The sequence below is a fragment of the Rana temporaria genome, chromosome 4 (genome assembly GCF_905171775.1).
Source record: "Rana temporaria chromosome 4, aRanTem1.1, whole genome shotgun sequence".
Classification (NCBI taxonomy): Eukaryota; Metazoa; Chordata; class Amphibia; order Anura; family Ranidae; genus Rana; species Rana temporaria.
Genome location: NC_053492.1, coordinates 230,696,925 through 230,719,172, shown reverse-complemented (window position 1 = coordinate 230,719,172; position 22,248 = coordinate 230,696,925). Strand labels below are relative to the sequence as shown.

At 42.3% G+C, this 22,248-nt stretch overlaps 1 protein-coding gene across 2 annotated transcripts in view; it reads left to right on the top strand.

Annotated features, from left to right (window-relative positions):
• Window positions 1–484: 484 nt before the first annotated feature.
• Window positions 485–22,248, top strand: part of FILIP1 (filamin A interacting protein 1) — a 209,337-nt gene continuing 187,573 nt past the window's right edge. Inside the window, exon 1 of one of the 2 annotated variants that reach the window (XM_040349970.1) lies at window positions 485–886. The gene's annotated coding sequence lies outside the window, so the exon portion shown is untranslated. The remainder of the gene's footprint in view (window positions 887–22,248) is intronic. The other variant, XM_040349972.1, reaches the window with a different exon arrangement.

The following is a 22,248-nucleotide window of genomic DNA, read 5'->3' as shown; positions in this document are numbered from 1 at the left end:
AACTATTGAGTAAGTGTAGATTTTTTGATATCACTGGAGTTGGGCTTTAAAGCTTTAGGACCCATTCATGCAATTACATACGTCAAACCCGTTTAGTTTACAAAGGTTGCCTTTAATAAAACGAGAAATTTTATGCATTAGCAATTTTTTCACAGATTGTCGTGCAAGTTTGGCATAGAATGGACCTTTTGTAGTATCTTATTACATTCAATAGGGTGTCAATTAATCATTTGACACTTGACATGAGCGAGCCATGAAATAACCTGTGAGCTATGCTCCTAGGCTCTCTTAACAAGGAACGTGTTAAAGATAGGGATAACGTGACTGTGCTTTGTTATAATAATAGTTCCTTGTAGACTGTGAGTGAGCTCACTGGACAGTATCACAGGGAGTCCACAGATAACTTGGAGCTGTTTTACAACAGCAACAAGAATGCTACAGGCTGCTCAGCTGTTGACAAGCCTGACTGGCTGAGAACACCAGTTAAATTTAGCACACCAGAGACTGTTCAACAAAGTCTGCAGTCTAACAGAGCCTGAGGAGCCCAAAAGAGAGGAAACATTATCTCAGAACCATACCGCCAAGCTGCAACAACACCTAGCAACAGTTGAGGAGGGGGAAAAAAAATCTTTCATCCAAAAACACTGGGTGGGAGCATGTGTGACCTCCTCCTCCTTCACTGACTGGGATATCTACATTTACTGGATCAGCAGCTGATAGAGCGGTGTAGGTTGTCTGCTGGATACCCTGTCAATGGAAATTAGCACACAGGTTTACTCTTCCCTCTGACAGACATTCTCTGCTTTTCAAGAAAAGTCATCAGAACCCAAAGTCACCCAACCGCTGTTGTCACAAACTCATCTCTGGTCTCTGTTTAAACTGCCAGGTAAGGCAAATCAATTTTTACTTTAGTATTAAATACGCATTTATTTTATTTTGTATGTATTTTATTAATTATTGATATAAATGTACTTCAATTATCTAAAGAAATATGTGTGTGTGTGTATGTATGTGTATGTGCGTGTATATATATATATATATATATATATATATATATATATATATATATATATATATATATATATAGTCCAAAGGGGAATGCAGCATGTTTATTAAAACATCCAAAAAATGACATGCTATTGACAATTTGTTGTATTTTTTTTTTACTTTTTTTTTACTTTTTAATACACTTCTCATATACTGCAGCCCCTTTTGGACTTTTATCAACATATTGTACCTTGAGGGCAGGGCTCTGGTTGTTGGCATTCACTGCATTACTTACAGGTGCTGTCCACCTTTCTATATATATATATATATATATATATATATATATATATATATATATAAATATTTCCAAATCCTCTACCCATCTAACACATCCACATAGCCGCGATTGGCGAATGCTTTTGCAGTTTGTTAGGTGGTTTCTATTGGACCAAACACCATACTCTTCGATGTAAACCTCAGTGGGCCCCTTCCCGCCCACAGCGTGTTCCCTTTTAGGGGTGGGCGGCAGTTGGGTTGACCCTCCAAAGGTCTTAGGCTCTACCGCGCATGATGTAGAATTTGTTACCCCTCTCTTTCTATATTATATGTTCACTGACCAGCGTGGACCGGGATCTCAGCCCATTTTCTCCCCTTTAGCGTTATGATGTAACGTCATTCCATATTCTCTGATACTGTTTGTCGCTTACTTGACTTGTTATGTATTCTTGGATGTGTAGCTACTGACGACACTCTGTGTACTGTCGATTCAGCTGTATGTACACTTAATATAACTCAATAAAAAACTTTGAATAAATAAATATATATATATATATATATATATATATATATATATATATATATATATATATATAATGTGCATGTGTGTATATATATACACACACACACAAATCTTTATATATATATATACAGGGGCAGACTGACAACTCATGGGGCCCCTGGGCAATAGGAGATTATGGGGCCCCTGGGCAATAGGAGATTATGGGGCCCCCCAGGCAATAGGAGATTATGGGGCTCCCAGGCAATAGATTATGGGGCCACACAGTATACACACACAGTATACATACACACAGAATATACATTTACACACTGAAAAGGTACTGGAGAGGCGGGGCAGCTATAATCTTGGGATTTTTAAACCAAAAGGATGTCTGTAAGGGACATTTCAGGGACAGATGTAAAAAAAAACAAAGATTTTTACATACTGTCCCTGGATTTACTGAAGCTGGTAACCCTGATGGGGCTCCCTAGTTGCATGGGGAAGTCGGCCAGTGCCTGAGTGCCCGAATGGTCAGTCCGCCCCTGTGTGTATATATATATATATATATATATATATATATATCCAAATAGACGATATGAGGCACAGGTACTCTCTCTTGCTCATTCTTTTTTTTTTAATCTTGTATATTATCTTCCTGCATGATAGATAATAAGCATAAATCATATAAAAAAGGTATACAATTAAAATTTGGATTAGAGCATGGCATCTGATAGCTTGACGCGTTTCGTGGCTGGATGCCACTCAGGTGTGCAGTGCATCTGTAATTTAAGAAAATAAAGATAGTCCAACATATGTCGAGCATGAAACTGAGTGAGGTAAAGTTACCCCCCCCCCCCCCCAGAATACATGTGTACTCACTGGAATCCGTAGGTTGATAGCAAACGGAGCCGAGAGCAGTAGGCCATCCAGGAACACTCCAAGCGGGAGCTGAGACTGGTGGCCCAGAGGCGGCAGCCAACAAAGACGCCAATCGGGGTGGACCCGGGCCTGTAGGGCACTATGGGAAGGCGAATGATAAAAAAAACATCAAGGTGAAGTTTGCTGGGGAAGAGAGTGATGGATACATTTAAAACAATGATAAATGGTGACAATAAAGGATGAGGAGTGAATTGGACATGAGTGGGGAGACCGAGATTGTGAATTAATCAATGACAAGTTAATGATGGTGAAGGTAAACGTTAGGGAGAGGTGATATAGTATCTATTAGGTCGCTAAGTCCAGATTGGGGTGAAAGAGGTGAATGAAGATTAATCATGGCAGGCAGAGTTACCTGGTGCTATATGGATACGACAATTACTAAAGGGGTGCGTGGGATCCAATCGATAAAGTGCCCCAAGTGTCGGATCCCCCCGTGAAGATGCCCATATAAGCCCCGCCGAGGGACATCCCACCAACGTCACGTGCACGTGGTAGTCGGGGGGAAGGAGGCCACCATGATTCGGGCGACCTGCATCCAGCAAGCAGTGCCATGGCCGCCTCCCACACTGCTCGCGAGTGTGGTGACATCACCACAGCGGACGTAACAATACCACAAGTATGCTGCACGTCTGCCACGGGCGGCCTGACATCAATGCGCAGTGATGGCACTCTCCATGGTCACACTGTAGGAATATAGCCAACCTCTCTTGCTTGCTCCCATGGCCTAGGGACCTAATGGGAAATATGGACTATGGACTATGGGATTTGTAGTTTGTAAGGTGAACTGCTCATTCCACACATATGGAAGTGAGAAGGAAAAGAAAAGGTTTGGGTGTTTACAGAGAATGTTACAAGTAGGCAAAGAAACACAGTAAGAAACAATTTCATGAAAAATTGATTACAAGCCCATAAGTAGGAGATGAGTATGGATTATTTTTGGAGAATAAGGGTATTCTTACATGTCACTTTAAAATGTAATATGCTTTTGCCTGTAGAAACAATATATTTTCTACCTAAATGGTTATGTTCATATCAGAATGTTAACACAATATCTAAATCAGTATTTACCTGTCATTATGAAGGTAACATATTTGGGTTTATTTTATAAGGTATAGATAAAGCAGCTAATAGCAGAATTTATTGTTTTCTCATCTCATTAACTCTGATTGGTCACTATGGGCTGCTTTACAGAATAGCTTGATATACTGCTTATAAATATTCTTAAAATATTTAAAGGGTAACTCCACTTTCATGGGAAAAATAGCAAGTAAAAAAATATAGCATATATAAATGCTACACAAGCCATATTGTCATTGGATGTTATTAATAATTACCTATCCTTTTAAATCTGCAGCTCTGTAATTTTCAGTACAATTCAATGAAATATGGCAACCTGGAGGCATTCTGTACACAGATGGTGTACATAATGCCCCCCAGAAATGTAATTTCCTCCTTGTGTGATTGGCTCACTGATTTTCTCAGAAGTGGGTCATATTTTTGGCATCCCTGCAACAAAAATATAATTTTTGGTGTGATGCTTCCAAAGGGAAATCACATCTAAAGGGTTACTTTCCTCATTAGAACCCTACACGTGCAGCAGCTGATTGATAATTATGAATCACTTCACTCCCATTCACATCCACTTGAACACAGACAAGCAAAAAGCTTTCTTCAGAATAAGAAAAGGTAGGAATCTGCAACAAAGTTTGTTAAAATCCATACAATGTACATAGATTACCCAAAGGGGAATGTTTTTTTTTCAACAAAAATTTTGTTATTCTTTAACCACTTCCAAACTGGGCCATAATAATATGATGCTGGCAGGAACATCTCCTCCCTTCGGGTGGACATCGTATGTGTCCAATCACAGCCGGTCACAAATGTCAACAAACGGCTGTAGTGCCGTTTCCAGGTTCTCCTCCTCAGTGTGTGAGGATGAGACCTGGAAGAAAAATGTGCTGCAGTATAGCAATGTACCCTGATTGCCCCACAAAGTACCTGTGTATTTGTCATCAGCCCCAGAGTACCTGTCACCAGCCCCAGAGTACCTGTCACCAGTCCATAAGAGTACCCAGGTAACCTGTCACCAGCTCATCATAGTACCCGAGTACCTGTCACCAGCTCATCAGAGTACCAGAGTACCTGTCACCAGCCCATGTCTCATAGAATATACGTTGGGGTGTTTGCTTTTTAAAATAGGGTCATTCGGTGGGTGTTTCCAAAAATGGGTCATTTTGTGGGTGTTTTCAAAAGTTTGATATGTTGTCTGGAAACTAAATGTGTAATTTATGCTCCTGGAACGCCCGATGGTGCTCCCTGAATGTTGGGCCTCTCTATGTGGCCAGGCTGTGTAAAAGTCTCACACATGTGGTATCGCCATACTCAGAACAAGTAGCAGAATGTATTTTGGTGTGTAATTGTAAATGTACATGCTGTGTGTTAGAAAAATCGTATAAATTGTCAACTTTATGTAGGAAAAAATACATTTTCATTTTCTTTCCACATTTTCCAAAAACTTGTGGAAAAAAATGACATGTTCGAAAGACTCATAATGCCTCATAGATTATATGTTGGTGCGTTTGCTTTCCAAAATAATTCTGTGGGCAATTTCAAAGGTGCTCCTAGAACACCTGATGGTGCTCCCTGAATGTTGGGCCTCTCTATGTGGCCAGGCTGTGAAAAAGTCTCACACATGTGGTACCGCCATACTCAGGTGGAGTAGAAGAATGTATTTTGGTGTGTAATTGGAAGTATGTTTATGCTGTGTGTGAGAAATATCTTGTTATTATGACAATTTATTGTGTAAAAAAAAGAAGAAAAGGTAATTTGGGGGTATTTGTACTGTCCTGACATTTAAGGGCCTCTAGAAATTAGCTAGGCCGTCAGTACATCAAGTGTGATCAATTTTTAATGATTTGCACAATAGCTTGTAGACTCTATAACTTTCACACGCATTTGGGTTATTTTTACCAAAGATGTGTAGCAGTATAAATTTTGGACAAAATGTATGAACAAAAAATAATTATTTGCAAAATTTTATAACAGAAACTAAAAAAAAAGTGGGCTTTTTTTCTAACTTTTCCCTCTTTTTTTGTTTATATCGCAAAAAAAAAATAGCGATTAAATACCACCAAAAGAAAGCTCAATTTGTGTGAAAAAATGGTAACAATTTTGTTTGGGTACAGTGTTGCATAACTGAGTAATTGTCATTCAAACTGTAAGAGCGCTGGAAGCTGAAAATTTGTCTGGGCAGGAAGGGGGTTTAAGTGCCCTGTATTGAAGTGGTTAAAATTGTTATATTTCACATATGGCATAAAAACTGGGAAGACACAGCAAACTGTAGTGGAACTGTTGGTCATAATATCAGCCCACATACCTGTGATTTTATTCACACTGAGTTTGGTGCATAAACAACTGCAACTGATAACCTGTAACAGCTGAAAGAATTGTCAGTTCTCCAGGTTTCAACTGATTTCCTGTTCTTTCAGTCAACAGTGTAAATATTATTGTTATTATTATACAGGATTTATATAGCCTCAATAGTCTGCACAGTGCTTTACAAAATAAAGGGAGACAGTACAATTACAATGTAATTCAAGATAAGAGGGGTATGAGGGGCTTGTGAGAGCTTACAATCTAAAAGATTTGATATGATGTATATTGTATATACAGTAGACATGTGCATTCGTTTTCGTCCGAATGCATTTTCTAAAACTAAAACCGAAAGATCCGTAATAAAAAATGCTTTATTTTCGTTTTCGTTGCGGTCGAATGTGGCTAACCTTAACTCTATTAGTCAAATATTATTCTACATAAAGAGAAAAGATTAGACATTATAGAGACATGAAGAAGAGTCGACATAGAGAGAAAAAAATCGACATAGAGAGACATGAAGATTCGACTAAGTAGCTAAAAACAACTGTAAAGTATGCCGGTGAAATAGTGCATGTTTCCCGTACTTAGAACTGTGTCATTTCTGAAGGAAAGAAAGTAATTTAAAAATCAGTCTCGGCTATAATAAATTGTCGGCTCCCGGCAATTCAGAGAGAATTCATTCATAAAAAAAAAAGGGGTGGGGGTCCCCCCAATTTAAATTACCAGGCCCTTCAGGTCTGGTATGGATATTAAGGGGAACTCCACCCCAAATTTCGAATCTGTCGAATCTTCTTTTTTTTTTTTTAAGATTCCGTCGAATCTCTTTTTTTCTTTTTAAAGATTCCGTCGAATCTTCTTAGAACATTCGACAGACACCATAAGCCTTCAATGACAGATTCGACCTTAATTAATTTTCGGACGAATGTATTTTTTTTAACGAAAAACTAAATAAATAAAAACGAATTTCGAGAGTAACTAAATAAATTTATTTTTCAGACGAAAACGAAATTCCGAAACAAAATATTTCAGTGTGCACATGTCTAATATACAATAGATAGCTAGATATACAGTATTTAACAGTTTACAGCGAATGTACACTTGTAAGGTCATAAGCACGAAGTAGGTCTATCATACTTAATCAGAAAGCCATTGCAGACACTAACGAAGGTATGCATCCAAAAAGATTTTAGGTTAGTGTAACCGGAATTAATGTTACTAAACTATACAGGAGTCTTTTTTTTTTTTCACAAGTTGGCAACAGGGGATATGCTTTTTGTTGGGTTCGAACTTAGAATGCAGAATGCTGGGAAATGTAGTTTGGGCAATAGGGGAACCATTACTATTGCTGGGTGAATAAACTACTATACCAAAGTATCTGGGTGGAGAAGGAGCGTACGGGCGGGGGGGGGGGGGGGGCGGGGTATAACTGGAAAGCCTGGGAAGAGAATAGGGTAGTTGGAGGATCTTATTTGCATACTGTTGAGCGGTTGTGCTGCTGCTTCCTTTTTGTGACCGGCCACCTCCTTGCAGGGGCTTTTTTGCAGCTTTTTTGTTATCTGGCCCCGGGTCCCTCCTACACAATCAGTTCCTGGTTGGAACCATCTCTATGGATTCCTTTCCATAATAGTGTGATCCTGTTGCCAATACACACATGCCAATTGATCTACACTATTTTGTTGATTTTTGATTCAGTCAACATTGACATATACCCATACAAAAAATTATATCTAGGCTGTCTCCTGAAGAAGTGGGCGCTACCCCATGAAACGCATAGAGAGCCTTAAGCCTTCATGAACTGTTAATTACATGCTTCAACCAATTATGGGTGTTATGTTGTATTTACATGCTTGATATGTGGATATTGATGATGTGATGTGATCAAATTATATTAATGTCTTTTTGTTAGTAATTTAAAATATTTGTGTAATAGATTTTGTAAATTTTGTATACCTTGTTTGACCTTTTTTTAGCACCACTCACACAAGTCCCATGGCCAAAGTTCATTTTGGCATTTTCTGCTTAAGTCTGGAATGAGTGTTGCTAGGGTTCGAGTTCAGGTGGTCTTTCTCTATATTTATGTTTGGGGAGTTGGAGGTTGCTACCAATCAGAAGGCTTCTGAAGAGTGCTGTTCGTGATTCGCTGAGGAAAAGCAGCGGGTGGGCCGATACTTCGTGGAACGCTGCCAGATCCCTTTGCAGACTTACACAAAGTTTGCCCCATCTATTGATCCAAATCGCCATGGTGCAGGCCTTCTGAAAGAGCAAAGTAGGCATCCTACTGCTACAGCCTACACCATCCTACCCACTAGTCAGCTGGCTGTTCATGAATTGAATGCAAGTTGGCAGTTCTTGGCCTAGGGATAAATTACCTTTGTTACACAGCCCCAGCTAGCATCTGGAAAACAGTACTACTTACCCTATTTTCAAGTGTATTTAGTTTAATAGAGATTATGATTTCCTCTATATTGTCTTATTATTGTGCGGATACTTATTAGGATTCACATGCTTGCAAGTTTATTTGTATTGTGTGTCTCATTTTGTCTGTCGGGGTCATCATAGCGAGTAATATATTAGTCTGTCCTTGTTGCAGTATGAACTTTCCAAACAAAACTGTAACAGACATGAACAGTAAAACAAGGCAAGCAATGAGAACTCACCATTGACTTAGTGGTATTCAAGATAAAATATGCATTCCAAATAGTTGCTATGTATTACTAGAACTTCCTCTATTTATATATATATATATATATATATATATATATATATATATATATATATATTAAAGTCGGACCAGAAGGGTGAAATTACATGTCAAAAGTTCACTTATAATTCATCGTCTTGCTAGGACATATTTATAGCAGACTTATGGGGAGATGCAGCGTGGTGTGGCGGCAGTAAACACTCAGGAGGAGATTTACTAAAACTGCTGCACATAGAATCTGGTGCAGCTGTGAATGGTAACTAGGTTTTATTGTTAATTAAACAAGCTGAACAAGTTAGAAGCTGATTGATTACTACGCACAGTTGGACCAGATTCTGTGTTCACCAGTTTTAATGAATCTCCCCTGCAGAGTCCAGTTGCAGAGAACAGAACCTGTATTAATGGAGAATTCAATAATTCATAACAGTCCCGGCGAGAATGCAACTGACCGGGAACACTTGCAGAATATATCAGTGGGAGCAGGTCTTAGATGTGCCAACAGCCTCTGTCTTGAGTGACAGAATGCGGCCTGACTGGTCCCTACCCATCTGGAACCTCTCCCGCTAATCACTATCCCTGTCAGAAAGGTGATCTGTCCCTATACTACCCACACGTGAAATGCGCACCAAGAATGGAAGCCAGGGCCTTAAATAGACTTTGCCTGACTAAAGATGGCTGCTAGAGTCACATGCAGTGATGGTTCCTCTACTGCTTCCTAGGTCAATTGAATAGCTTCCCCAGTGACCCAGGAAACCATACAGAAACCAAGTTCCTCTTGACTTCTCCAGCAACTGTAATGCGGCTGTGGTCGAGCGCCACCTACAGTGGAGAAAATAGTATACACCTGCCTACAGACTGAATGTATATTATTTGAATGTAGGGTGGGGATATTAGTATATATAATAGACAATAGAAAATAAATGTACTAGAGACAGAAAGCACAGTCAGGTGTTTTATAAATATTAAAGGACTGCAGGTGGCAAAAATTGTAAAATTGACCAGCTGCAGGACAATTTTAATGAGTAAGGTAAAGCCCAAATTTACTAGAGACAAAGAGTGAAATTTACTAAAACTGGAGCATAAAGAATTTTAGAGCAGCTGTGCATAGAAACCCATCAGTGTCTATCTTTTAATTACAAAGCTTAAAGTGATAATAAAGAATCAATTTATTTTTGTTAAAAATAACAAACATCTTATACTTATCTGCTCTGTGCAGCGGTTTCCTCCTTTTCTCGGGTCCCTCTTTGGCACTCCTGGCCCCTCCTTCCTGTTGAGTGCCCCCACAGCAAGCAGCTTGCTATAGGGGTACCCGAGCCGCAGCTCACTGTGTCCATTCAGACACGGAGCCTCTGCCTGGTCCTGCCCCCTCTCTCTCTCCTCATTGGCTCACTGACTTTAATTGACAGCAATAGGAGCCAATGGTGCTTCGCTGCTGTCTCAGCAAATGAGGAGGGAGAGTCCTAGAAAGCTGAATCTCTTGTGTAACATAGCTGGATTGAGATGGGGCTCAGGTAGATAGCGCCGAGGCCCCCCCAAAGAACACAGGCAGGGGTTTTACTCCAAGAATTAAGGTACTACCCAGGACACAGCAATGTAAAATTGTTAAGCAGAAGAACCGTTTTAATCAGGGATAATAGGCCCACTCAATGTGCCTAACCTTTTTTTTTACTAAGGGTTGTGCAATGAATGTGACTGATATAATGTGAGGTGTTGCACTTACGGTAGTTTATGATGCAGGTTTGTGCTGTGTACAAAATGCAGCTCTAAGAAGAGAGGATTAGCAGGAGAATGCTCAGCTTTGAACACTCCAAACTTCAAAAGGTCCCGTTAACATAAAGTAAAAAACAATTAGCCTCCAAAATAACTTAAATAAAGACAAAAAATTATTAAAAAATAAAAAAGGCAGCAAAGTTGTCCAGACAGCTATCAATCAAAATGAATTATACTAATTGATTCTATTTTCTTCCTATGCAGTTTGTCAGCTTTACCTATCATTTCCCTAAAGGCAACTTTCAACACACTGACATTATGGCTGCTCCCTGCCACTCCCTTTTATACTGATTTTGATGGCTTATCCAAAAGTCCCCTTATTAAACATTCTAAGCATGCTGGACATAGTTCAAAGGCAATGCCATGCATTATGATTTTGAAAAAAATTCTAGAGGTAGAATTTGCAAAAAAATTGTCTGAGAATGCAAACCTCATACCTGCAGAACTCCCTATGAACCCATTGTAGCAGTAAACCTGACCTTCATCCCTACTCAAAAGCACTTGCTATTGAACTAGTTCTGGCATGGGATTAGGGATTCCTTGGGCTTTGGGGGGACCTGGAAGGTTAGTCGTGTGATGGTAATGTTGGTAACAGTAACATTAACATGTTCAAATTAGAGCATCATTATGAAATATATGCTTCAATTGGCATCCATTTGCATTCATAGACAATACATTACAACTTACATAAAGCCCACTCTAAACTTTCAAAAAGTACAGCCCATTTGTTTGAGCATTTAAAGTGCCATTAAATCCACATCAATAAATGCATTATTACATGCTGTTTTCATACTCACTCAGTCACTGTGAAATTTGTTTTCCGTATTCTGGTTGATCCTGCTGTCCTCTATCTCCTCCTCCTGTCCATGTCCCCACTGCACTTTTTCAGAGCAGTGTTGGGAGCTAGTGCACATGCTTACTTGTCAGTGTATTTCTACTGTTAGCATTTCCTCCCTGTTACATCTGAGCAGCCCATGTGACTATAGAGTCACACATGTGGATGTATACACAGTGGTAAATGACAGCCCACTCCCTCCCTCCTCCAACATACCCACTAACCAGCTAAACACAATAGGGGCGAGATATTACATGTTGATTGGTGGAGGCTTCACCTCCCTATTATTCTAAGACACAGGCCAATGGGCAGGACACAGCCTGTGACTGTCAGAAATCTGCTCTCACCATGTTATTGCTAATAAATAATAAATATTTGATTTTAAATATATATTTGTATGACAACTTATTATTTATTCTTACTTCGTATTATTTTTAACGTGTGACCATTACCAGAGGACTAGAAGCTCCTCTTGCCACTGTTTCCATGCAGACAGGCCGGGAAAGAGCTGGGTTATATCACAGCTGTATATTGATTAGGACAGAAGGTACTTAGATTTTTTTATTATTAAAATAATTACAGTGCCATTATCCACATACAGAAAGAGAAGGGATAATGTAAATTAAACAGTGTGTGTTTAGTATCACTTTAATGAAGCTGACGTCATAGTGTAAAAAAACAGGTCTCTTGTTTACGTGTTGGTTGTACATTCAAAAATAAAGGTATGATTATTAAATTGCAATATTCTGCAACCATAAATGCTTAATGTGTAGGTATAATTTACTTTAAGTGTTGTCAAGAAACCAAATATTATGCCTTTCTTAGTACATAATACAAAACATGTATTATTGCTTGTTAGTGGAAAACGACAGACAAGCATTATTGAAGGGAGTATCATTTCTTCCTATGAATGTAATAACAAATTGACTTTGGCAAAATGAAGTGGATCCATCCATTGGGAAACACTTAGCATATAATTCCAAACCACTCTGCATTTTAAAAAACTTGCTATTGTACCATTATGTTATTATGTGCTAACTGGGAGTAATGCAAGACAATGAAGAATTTTGCTCTTCTAAGTGCTGCTCTCGTAATGTGTTTTTGCTTTCACATTCCAGGCATGACCACAGAGGAATCCTTACCATACTGCTGCTAGATAAGTGTGCAGAAAAGTTATACAACAGGTGCCAAGGGATATGGCTGTTAGTCAATGACCAAAGAGTTGAGTGGTTTCAGTAATATTTAAATAATGCAAAAGTTAAAAGTGCATTTATATGATAAGAAACCCAGCCTTTAAAGGTATTCTCATCCTTACAAGATTTTTTTGCTGATTTATTTTACATACACTATATTACCAAAAGTATTGGGACACCTGCCTGAACTTTAATGACATCCCAGTCTTCATCTGTAGGGTTCAATATTGAGTTGGTCCACCTGTTACAGCTTTACCTGCTTCAAATCGAAGGTGTAAGAGTGTGTCTATGGGAATGTTTGACCATTCTTCCAGAAGCGCATTTGTGAGGTCAGGCACTGATGTGGATGAGAAGGCCTGGCTCGCAGTTTCTTCTATAATTCATCCCAAAGTTATTCTATCGGGTTTAGGTCAGGACTCTGTGCAGGTCAGTGAAGTTCCTCAACCTCAAACTCGCTCATCCGTGTCTTTATGGACCTTGCTTTGTACAATAGTGCGCAGTCAGGTTGGAACAGGAAGGGGACATCCGCAAACTGTTCCCAGAAAGTTTGGAGCATGAAATTGTCCAAAATGGCTTGGTATGCTGACGCCTTGAAAATTCCCTCTACTGGAACTAAGGGGCCAAGCCCAGCCCCTGAAAAACAACCTCCCACCATAGTCCCCTTCACCAAATGATTTGGACCAGTGCATAAAGCAAGGTCCATAAAAACATGGATGAGCAATTTTGGGGTTGAGCAACTTGACTGGTCTGCACAGAGTCCTGGCCTCAACCCTATAGAACACATTTGAGATTAATTAGAGAGGAGACTGCAAACCAGGTCTTCTTGTCCAAGATACCTGACCTCCCAAATGCATTTCTGGAAGAATGGTCAAATATTCCCATAGACACACTCCTAAACCTTGTTAGCAGCCTTCCTAGAAGATTTAAAGTTGTTATAGCTGCAAAGGGTGGGCCCACTCAATATTAAACCCTGGGATGCCATTAAAGTTCATGTGCAGGTAAAGGCAGGTGTACCAATACTTTTGGTAATATAGTGTATTTGTGAATCAACATATGGGATGTTTTTTTTACATTTTGCTGCGCATCCAAAAATGCTTTGCCACCAGTGATATTATGCTTGGTAGGAAACAGGAATAATTGTTGCAACACTGAGAGCAGTGACCTCCTATAGCTCTGTGAATTTATAAGATTGATTCTTAGCCAATAAATAATCTATATAGCAAAGTTCTAATGATTTAGACCTCCTCCACCTTTAAACCTGATCAGCGCTGAATGGTGAAAGAGCAAGGCACCCTACAAATTCGTTTTCAAAGCCAGGAAATAGGCACCTAGGGCCAGATTCCGATACATTTACGTTGCTCCACGGCAGCGTAACGTATCTCATTTACGTTACACCACCGCAGGTTTACAGCGTAAGTGCCTGATTCACAAAGCTCTTACCTGTAAACTTGCGGCGGTGTAACATAAATCCGCTCGGCGCAAGGCCGCCAAATTCAAATGGGGCAGGCAACCATTTAAATTAGGCGCGTTCCCGCGCCGAACGTACTGCGCATGCTCCGTCGGGAAAATTACCCGACGTGCATTGCGCTAAATGACGTCGCACGGATGTCATTTGTTTAGACGTTAACGTAAATGGCATCCAGCGCCATTCACGGACGACTTACGCAAACAACGTGATTTGTTAAATTTTGACGCGGGAACGACGGCCATACTTAACATGGCTTAGAACACCTAGGGCTCAGCCCTAATTTTACGACGCGTATCTCGACGGAAACGACGTAAAGTTAGAGCGATGGGTAACGCAGACGTTCGGGGATCGCCGTAACTAGTCATTTGCATATTCTACGCCGACCGCAATCGCCTCGCCACCTAGCGGCCGGCATAGAATTGCATTCCTAAGATCCGACAGTGTAAGTCAATTACACCTGTCCGATCTTAGGGCTATCTATGTGTAACTGATTCTATGAATCAGCCTCATAGTTAGGACGGGCGGATCACAGAGATACGACGGCGTATCAGGAGATACGCCGTCGTATCTCTATTGTGAATCTGGCCCTAAGTCTTTACTGCTATTATCTTTTGTTGCAGATTTTACCATAGCAGGATAATGTAAGTATTTTGTTACAAGTGTAGCGCCCTGCTCCTGTTGAACAGGCGCTGCTGTAAATTCATCGGGGGTCTGAGTTGTTATTAGGCAATAACAAGGGCAATTTAGCCTCTGTTCCAGCCATGACTGTGCTGGGAGTAACAACCATTGCTCGCCTGGGGGTGTTATTACCATCCCAGCCCAAGGGTGGCAGCAGCAAAGTCAGGGTGTATTGGGTGTCCCCCTCGGCAGGAAATCAGTGGGAGTGGTCGCCCCCGCTGTGCATGCTGGGGAGGGGTATTTAAGGAACAGATGCCATTGGCAGTGGGTCCGTTGTTCGTGCCTCATGGCACGCCTGGCCTGGGGTGCGTGTTCCTGAATCCTAGCTCCGGGACCACGTTGGTCCGGGGTCGTGGCTTCGCCTGGTAGGCCCAGTTGTCAGACTGGGGCCTGCCCTTTTCAGAGGTGATCCTGTGCTGTCCGTCCTGCGGGAGGAAGCCACTTGATGAAGGAAGCCAGGGGAGGACCTATCCTGGAGAGGACCATGCAAGCGGCTGGTATCTTGGGAGAAGGCCTGGAAACTTCATTGAAGGATGCACCGTGCACTGAGAGGCTTGACAGTGTTGCCTGTCGGGTCTAAAGTTCTACTAAAACTAAGCTGGAGAGATCCGGGTGCTGAATCCTGTGGCAGGGGATTCTGGACCAAAAGTGTCTCCTCATAAAGGAAGTTATGTGGCAGAGACTGTACTTTATTCCGTGCGCCATACCGGCTGCTAGGCCAGTGTGAGGGACCTATCTGGGTGAGCAATACCCACTCTGGCTAGAGTGGCGACGAGAACTGTTTGCTGGAAGCAGGAGTGTTTCCTATTTGTGACTATAAACCTGAACCTACTTACTTACCCTTCCACCCCTCCAACTTATTTTCTACTAAGTTCTACAAATAAATCCCAGAAAAATAGGTGTATTGTGTGGACATTGAAATTCTTCAGACTCTCACTTCACCCTGGACGGCGAGAAGATAGAGGTAACGTGTCACCCAAAATTACTCAGCAGCTCCTTCGGGGGTAGTGCTACACATGGGGGCTCGTCCGGGATTGGCTGTTACTTCTAGCAACGGAATCGGAAAATAATTTTGCCATTGAGAGTCTGAACTTGTGTGTTGAACTGTGTTTGTAAAGAAGGGGTTAAGGTCAGGTTACTTGGCGTCGGCTGCACGTGCAACGGAGAAAGGTGCGTGAAGCAACGTGCCATGAAAATAACTTAGAGGGGGGGGGGGTTACCAGCCCCTGCGTTAGACGTGAGTTTGTCTGGCACGAAAAGGACTTGATTGCTAGATCGAAGAGAGATAATCGCAAGCAGTCATGTCGGCGTTTCCATCGCCACCAGTAGGACCGAGGCCTACAATGTTCCAGGTCGGAGCTAGTGTGAGTTCCGCACCGGCAGGAGCACTATTGAGGGATACAGGCATCCGGATGAGGCCGCATGGGCGTTTCGTGCTATATACCAGGGGTAACATGGAAGTGCTTGGTGTGTCGTGCCCGCTATGTGACGGATTTGCGGTCCAGCTCCGACCCTTTGGCCGATGCCTCCAGTGTGGGGGGTATTTGTTTGCAGTGGACTAGACTACCGGATCACCTCGCGCCTATCGGGTGGACTGGATTACAGGTGCCGTCACTTTAGAAGAAGCCATTTCCTGGCCTACTTCCAGCCCTACACCTGCCGTGCCTGCTACGGTGAGTGACACCAACCCAGATGTCGCTAATGCAAATGTTCCTGAGCCACCAACAGATGTTTCAGAAATTATTTGCACAGCAGTTGTTCCTACTATACGCGCCGGGAAGAAGGTGGGCTACGCGAAGGCTTCCCGCGGCCGCGGTCGAGGCCTACCCCAGTGTCTAACGGGACCGGACTCCGAGGAAGATGTTGCCCTCATGGAGACCGTGACAGGAACTGGTAAGCAGGCTGGGGATAAAGTGATAGAAGTTGTGCGTACATGTTTGCCTGTGGAAGAGTATGCGGACTCTGACCTGGACTCTGTCAGATGCCGGTGATGATCACTGGTTTGAGCCAGAGTTCCCCGAGTTAACATGGGACAAAAGATTTAAAGCTGCCTCTACCCGTAGTTCAGGGAAATGTTCTCCTATGGACTCTGGGGAGACAACGCCTCGGGCGGAAACCCGGGTGTGAACCTAGAAGTTGTTGTAGATGCAGGCATTGTCACTGGCAGAAAAGATGCGCCTCCAACTATGACGCCTATTTTGAAAAGATCTCCAGAGGCTTGTGTAATGCCGAGACTGGGACACTCCCGCACACTACCCAAACTCGCCCGCTTGCAAAGGGTACTGATGAAAAGGGTAGCTCTTGATTATGGATGGGAGTTTCCTTATGTTCCAGAGGCAACCATGGAGGAGTAACCTGGGGACTGCCTGTATTGGTATATCAAGGAGCACATCACATGAGATAATGTCATTTGGTTCAAGTAATGTAATGTGTGGACTTAAGGGTTTTTAATGTTGAAAAATAAAGCATTAAAGTGCCAGTGCCATTAGCACTACGCATTGAATATAAGATAGGCTTACCATTCATTTTAGGCTGAGATTCACTTAAAATAAATGGTAAGTTTGCATGTGGTATTACTTATTTTCACACATATTTGCATTAGAAAGATGGTTTGCATGGCAATGATGAAACATCTTTATTGATTTAAGCCCTTGCATTGGGTGAGCAGAGAATGTACATCATGGTACTGTATTTGATACATTTGCTTATGAGTCATTGTCTAGCATCTATGCAGTGTCATGATAAATGCAAGATACATTTTACAAAGAAAAGGATCTATGTGCACCACAGGGACTGTTTTTTTCCAGGCTCCGGCCTGCTCATCTTGGATATGTTTTTAAGTAATGACCATCAGGCAAATATTTGAATTATTGCACAAGCCTAGTTTGAATATGTCAGTATCGCACAAATATGCAAACATTTTTCTAGTAGGAAAGGGTTCTAGTCTTCAAAAGTCGTTTTTTAAGGCCCTTTTCACACTACAAAATAAATCCGTTTTAATAATCCGTTTTAAAATCCGTCAGATAATGTTAAAAAACGGAAGTTATATGTCCTTTATAAAATATCATTAAAGTCTATGGGATTTTTTTATGTTCCGTAAAGATCCGTAATAGTCCGTTATAACATACGGACGTTAGTTATAACGGAATATGTGACGGGTCTTGCACTATTTTTTGTAAATTTTTTGTCCGTTGCAAGTAACGGATATATTAACGTCCGTTATATTTTAACATTGAAGTCTATGGCACATGGACGTTAGTAAATGTCTCCGTAAATGTCCGTTATGTTAACGGACGTTAATTTTACTGAGCATGGATATTCAGGGGAACCCCGCCGTCAATTTAAAACAAAAATGACGTGCGGTTCCCGGTAAATATCCATAACCAGACCCTTCAGGTCTGGTATGGATATTCAGGGGAACCCCGCCGTCAATTTAAAACAAAAGTGACGTGCGGTTCCCGGTAAATATCCATAACCAGACCCTTCAGGTCTGGTATGGATATTCAGGGGAACCCCGCCGTCAATTTAAAACAAAAATGACGTGCGGTTCCCCCTAAATATCCATAACCAGACCCATTATCCGAGCACGTTGACCTGGCCGGCCGCAGAAAAGAGGGGGGGACAGAGTGCGGCCCCCCCTCTCTCCTGAGCCGCACCAGGCCACATGCCCTCAACATGGGGAGGATGTCCCCATGTTGATGGGGACAAGGGTCTCATCCCCACAACCCTTGCCCGGTGGTTGTGGGGGTATGCGGGCGGGAGGTTTATCAGAATCTGGAAGACCCCTTTAACAAAGGGGACCCCCAGATCCTGACCCCCCCCCTGTGTGAAATGGTAATGGGGTACACTGTACCTCTACCATTTCACGAAGGAAGTAAAAAGTATTGTAAAAAAAACACACTGACACAAAAGAATAAAGTCCTTTATTAAAAAAAAAAAAAAAAAACTCCAGCGCTGAAAAATCCACTCGTTCCCGGCTTCCTGCGTTGTCCTGATCCTGCGACGGGTGCGGGTGATCTCCCGCGATGAGAAGATCCAGCGTCGGGTGATCTCCGCTCCGGCGATGTGAAGATCCATCCATCCGGCGCAGCAGCATCCCGGACCTCCTCTCACCGCTGGGCACAGCCCAGCGAATGAGCGGCTGAAGCTGTGACATTTCTTATATAGAGGAGGCAGAGCCACCCGTCACGTGACCCCGCCCCCTCTGACGTACATCTGCTACGTCACTGGGGAAGACCAAGAAAAGGAAAGGTCTTTCCTCTTCTTGGTCTTCCCCAGTGACGTAGCAGATGTACGTCAGAGGGGGCGGGGTCACGTGACGGGTGGCTCTGCCTCCTCTATATAAGAAATGTCACAGCTTCAGCCGCTCATTCGCTGGGCTGTGCCCAGCGGTGAGAGGAGGTCCGGGATGCTGCTGCGCCGGATGGATGGATCTTCACATCGCCGGAGCGGAGATCACCCGACGCTGGATCTTCTCATCGCGGGAGATCACCCGCACCCGTCGCAGGATCAGGACAACGCAGGAAGCCGGGAACGAGTGGATTTTTCAGCGCTGGAGTTTTTTTTTTTTTTTTTTTAATAAAGGACTTTATTCTTTTGTGTCAGTGTGTTTTTTTTACAATACTTTTTACTTCCTTCGTGAAATGGTAGAGGTACAGTGTACCCCATTACCATTTCACACAGGGGGGGGTCAGGATCTGGGGGTCCCCTTTGTTAAAGGGGTCTTCCAGATTCTGATAAACCTCCCGCCCGCATACCCCCACAACCACCGGGCAAGGGTTGTGGGGATGAGACCCTTGTCCCCATCAACATGGGGACATCCTCCCCATGTTGAGGGCATGTGGCCTGGTGCGGTTCAGGAGAGAGGGGGGGCCGCTCTCTGTCCCCCCCTCTTTTCTGCGGCCGGCCAGGTCAACGTGCTCGGATAATGGGTCTGGTTATGGATATTTAGGGGGAACCGCACGTCATTTTTGTTTTAAATTGACGGCGGGGTTCCCCTGAATATCCATACCAGACCTGAAGGGTCTGGTTATGGATATTTACCGGGAACCGCACGTCACTTTTGTTTTAAATTGACGGCGGGGTTCCCCTGAATATCCATACCAGACCTGAAGGGTCTGGTTATGGATATTTACCGGGAACCGCACGTCATTTTTGTTTTAAATTGACAGCGGGGTTCCCCTGAATATCCATACGACTTCTGGAGCTGGACTTCAAGAAAGGGTGAAATGTTTTTTATTAACGGACGTTAGAAAGGAATGATATAACGGATGTATACGGATATATACGGATAAACATTATCCGTTTTCAATAAAGGAAGAATGGTAAAATATTTATCCGTATGTATCCGTTATTAAATCCGTTAATAAACGTCCGTTAATAGGTGTAATACGGATATTATAAAACGGACATACAATCCATAGTGTGAAAGAAGCCTAAAATACAAATAAAACATAGTGGAATTCTTCTGTGAACGAGTGACCTTTTTTTTCTTTTCATACAACATCACTCAGTGGATTAGGTACTAGGCAGCACATTGCTGTTTTTTTGTGTGCTATTGAAGTCTCTGTTGCTGTAAAGACATAGCTGAAATGGATAAAGTGTTTTATGTAAGTCATTGGGGTTGATCTACTAAAACTGTGCAAAATCTAGTTCAACTCTGCATTGAAACCAAGCTGAAGTTAGAAGCTGATTGGATACCATGCACAGCTGCACAAAATTTTGCACTCTCTCCAATTTTAGTAAATCAACCCTATTGCTACAGTTTTTTTTACTACATGTTAAACTGTTTTCAATGGGATTCTCATATTTTACAAGCTTATGCTGCCATATTTTTGCTTTTGGATTATAATATATATATATATTTCCCATCAGAAAAATCTCTTTTACTCCAATGACCAAGCTTCCACGATCAAAGGAGACTTTTAGGGCAGGTTAACAAAAAAAGAAAAAAACCCTTTAAGGGCTCTTTCACACGGGCGGCCCATTCAGGTCCGCCTGCCAGCAGTTTTTTAGGCGGACCTGAACGGGCGCTCCGTGCTCCTCTGCAGATGTCAGCGGTGACATGCCCGCTGACATCTGACCCGCTCCGATCAGCCAAAGTGTAACGGAGGAAAAACCTACTTTTCCATCCGTCTGGCGGATCGGGTGAACACGGACAGACAGTCTGTGTTTATCCGATCCTCCCATAGGGGAGAGAGGAGAAAAGACAGGGCGGTCCCTGCACAATGTGCAGGGACCGCCCTGTCATCCGCTGGCTCAGCGGGGATCAACGGAGCGATCCCCACTGAGCAAGCGGAGGTTCACGGGGCGGATCATTACTGATCCGCCCCATGTGAAAGGGGCCATACATGCTCACCTCTGTCTGCAGCATCCATAAGACACTTTAGAAGTCCCATGCAGTCTCCAAGACCAAGAGCTGAGTGATTAACTGATTTTGATTAGTTAGCTCTTAGTCTGCTTGTACCCAAGGGCAATGATTGTCAGTCACTGCCTCTGCTCTGCTTATCCTGTGTTCTCTATTGGCTCCGGCTTTCAGCTGCTCCCAGAAAACCAGAGCCAGGTAGTCAATCAGACAGACATGTGAATACCAAAAATGCTGTCAGGATCCCTCCCATATCTACTGCAGCTCTGATATCAGCTGACTTTAAGTCACAGGTGAATAAAAGTAAATGTACTCTTGTGACCCAAAAGAGAAGTATAATCAAAAAAAGGTTTGGCCATGCTCCCCTTTGAACAAGCCAAAAAAAGATATCAGCCTCGTAAGGAGCTTGTTGTTTTAGTGGCTTACAAGACCCATAGATTCATGGTGAGCAGCTAAAGTACAACTGATAGGTAGCAAAAAATAAATAAAAAAATAGGAATCAGAACATGCATATGTAAAGAGCAAGAATTGGCAAAATGGACCAATGCAGAATTGTCCAAACTGTGGTTCAGTCCGTTTTTATGGACCCAATGCTTATTTTTAAATTATGTCTCTTGATTGTCTATTTATAGTGACTAAGGATTCTCTTATTTTCTTTGGATCCTGCAATTGTGTCATACTCATGCTTGTTGCCCTGTAAAGAAGTATACTATTATTGCAACCAGGTGATAGTTGTATGCCACTCAGGCTAGCTTGTAGCTTGACCTTGTATGTGTTCTCAGTTGATCCTCCTTCTGTTCCACTTCTGATTTACCCACAATTGTCAGAGGTTGCTAGTCAAGAATAAATACACAACTAATAAATATCATGCCTTAAGCCTAGGTTCACACTGCTGCGAATTAAAAATCGCGGTAAAATCGTGCATTTTACCGCGATTTTTAATTCGCAGCAGTGTGAACTGCGTGGCTGCGATTTTGCCGCGATTTCGGCCGCAATTTAATGTAAATCGCGGCCTGAAATCGCAAAAAGTAGTAGAGGAACTACTTTTTGAAATCGCAGATGCGGCGTCGCACTGATTAGGACAGTGCCATTGCCGACAATTGCCGCCGATTTGAGATGCGATTTGACATGTCAAATCGCATCTCAAATCGTTCCAAATC